Source organism: Babylonia areolata, chromosome 21 (assembly GCF_041734735.1).
Source record: "Babylonia areolata isolate BAREFJ2019XMU chromosome 21, ASM4173473v1, whole genome shotgun sequence".
Classification (NCBI taxonomy): domain Eukaryota; kingdom Metazoa; phylum Mollusca; class Gastropoda; order Neogastropoda; family Buccinidae; genus Babylonia; species Babylonia areolata.
In genome coordinates, this window is record NC_134896.1 from 51,300,370 (window position 1) to 51,302,869 (window position 2,500).

At 48.5% G+C, this 2,500-nt stretch overlaps 1 protein-coding gene across 1 annotated transcript in view; it reads left to right on the plus strand.

Moving 5' to 3' along the window:
* The window catches only part of LOC143296380 (potassium channel subfamily K member 12-like), a 199,604-nt gene that overhangs the window by 127,879 nt on the left and 69,225 nt on the right, over nucleotides 1–2,500 (plus strand). The gene's annotated exons all lie outside the window — the stretch shown is intronic.

Here is a 2,500-nt window from a genome sequence, read left to right on the forward strand (position 1 = left end):
AGACAAACGGTGAGCGCATCGTCCGCGTGGCCGAAGAAGAGGCGAAAATTGCCTCTGCCGGTAGTAGCCTCTTGCATAATGGATTGCGTATGGATTATAATTATAGCGCCTCTGTTATTTCGCCACCACCATTGTGGGAACGAGTATGGAACGTCCAGACAGGGCGAAAGAAAAATCAGAAAAATGCCAGAAAAGAGAGAGACAGACAGAGACAGAGAGAGAGCGAGAGAGACAGAGACAGAGAGAGCGAGAGACAGAGACAGAGAGACAGAGAGAACTGAACACTGAAACATTTAAATGTCATTAGCTGCGAAGCTCTAGTCACACACAGTAAGCGCAAATCAGAACAAAAATGGTGGGAAACAGGTAAAAATAGAACCAAAAAGGAAAACCAAAGCACAGAATTGAAGCTAAAAGCGAGAGAAAAAGAGACAGAGAGTGAGACAGAGAAAGAGAGACAGAGAAAAAGAGAGAGAGAGAGCAGAATAGAACACAACAACACGGACAAAAGTACGTACAGCTGCGAGGGGATGGATGAAGAGGGGGAGGGGGTTCTGAAGGGTGGAGATGGAGGAGAGAAAAAAAAATGACCAATCAGGCTTCTCTTGCATGTACACTTTTTCTTTGTCCTCTCTCTCTCTCTCTCTCTCTCTCTCTCTCTCTTGTTCTTCGTTGTAGTAGCAGTGGATGTAGCAGTGTTAACAAAATTATTATTTTTCTGTCGTTATCGTTAATGTTGTTATTGTTATTGTTGTCACAAGGACAAATTGGAAGACTGGGCGATGCCTAAAATCTTTATCCTTGAGTAATAAAGTTTTTGAATCTCTCTCTCTCTCTCTCTCTCTCTCTCTCTCTCTCTCTCTCTCTCTCTCTCTCTCTCTCTCTCTCTCTCTCTCTCTGTCTGTCTGTCTGTCTGTCGTCATCACCGTCATCATATTCAGCACTGCCACACCCTCTCACTTCCAGTTAACATTTCATCCTCTACCGCTCGACGGGCGCAATAGCCGAGTGGTTAAAGCCTTGAACTTTCAATCTAAGGGTCCCAGGCCGGGTTCGAATCTCGGTAACGGCGCCTGGTGGGTAAAGGGAAGATATTTTTCCCCGATCTCCCAGCACAACCTATGTTGCAGACCTGCTCAGTGCGTGAACACCCTTCGTGTGTATGTATACGGCAAGCAGGGGGGGAAAAAATCAAATACGCACGTTAGAGATCCTGTAATCCATGTCAGCATTCGGTGGGTTTATGAAAACCCAGCATGCACACCCCTGAAACCGGAGTGTGGCTGCCAACATAGCGGAGGGTGGGGAGGCGGGGGAGGGGGGGGGGGGAGAAACGGTCATACACGTAAAAAGCCCACTCGTGTACATACGAGTGAACGTGGGGGAGATGCAGCCCACGAACAAAGAAGAAGAAGAAGAAGAATCCCAACCTCTCACCACACCCCCCCCCCTCGCCCCCCACATGACCGGCTGACCCCCCCCCCCTCCCCGCCGCCCCTCCCCCCCGTCCCCACCTCCCTCCTCCCTCCTCTTCCATCCTTGGTAAAAAGAACCGCAGTTGACTGACAATCGATTATTCATGTAAAGAGGGTTGCTGGTGACTTAGCTGTAGTCCGGAAGTGACTGTGGGTGTGTCTTTGTCATCAGTGTGTCTGTGTCTGTCTGTCTGTCTGTCTGTCTGCCTCTCTCTGTCTCTTCTCTGTCTGTCTGGCTCTCTCTCTCTCTCTCTCTCTCTCTCTATATATATATATATATATATATATATATATTTATATATCACTCAGTCACTCTGTGTGTGTGTGTGTGTGTGTGTGTGTTTGTGAGTGTGTGTGTGTCTGTGTGTCTGTGTGTCTGTGTCTGTGTGTCTGTGTGTAAAGAGAGAAAGAGAGAGAGAGACAAAGAGAGGGACAATCACTCAAACTTCACCCACGAAAGCTTTGGATCAACAAACCACACTTGCTGAATAAGAAAACTTCAGAGAGTGGCTCACTCACTCACTCACTCATTCCCTCGACCGCTGGGGTCGTTGGGGGGACATGAGGAAGATGTCATAGCTCGCCACGCCGTTCTGTTGGCAGCTGTCCTGAGGAGATCTGGCATCGTCATTTTGGTCCATTCCTTGACGTTGTCGGACCAGCTCTTTCTCTGCCGCCCCCGTCTGCGCCCTCCCTCCACAGTCCCTTGCAGGATGATTTTGGAGAGGGTGTTATGTCGTATGACGTGACCAAACCATGCCATCTTCCGTCGTTTAACAGTCGCCAGCAGTGGTTCTTGGGGCCCAACAAGGTTGCTGACCAGGTTCCGCACATAGTCATTGGTCTTGTGCTCCTTGTAGGAGATGTGTAGTAGTCTCCTCAAGCACTTGGTTTCGAATGCTTGGATTCTTCTTTCTGTTTCTGCCATCAGTGTCCATGTCTCACATCCATATAAGAGGATGGAGACCACCAGTGACTTGTAGAGCAGGAATTTTGTGTGGAATCTGATGTTGCTCTTCTATACC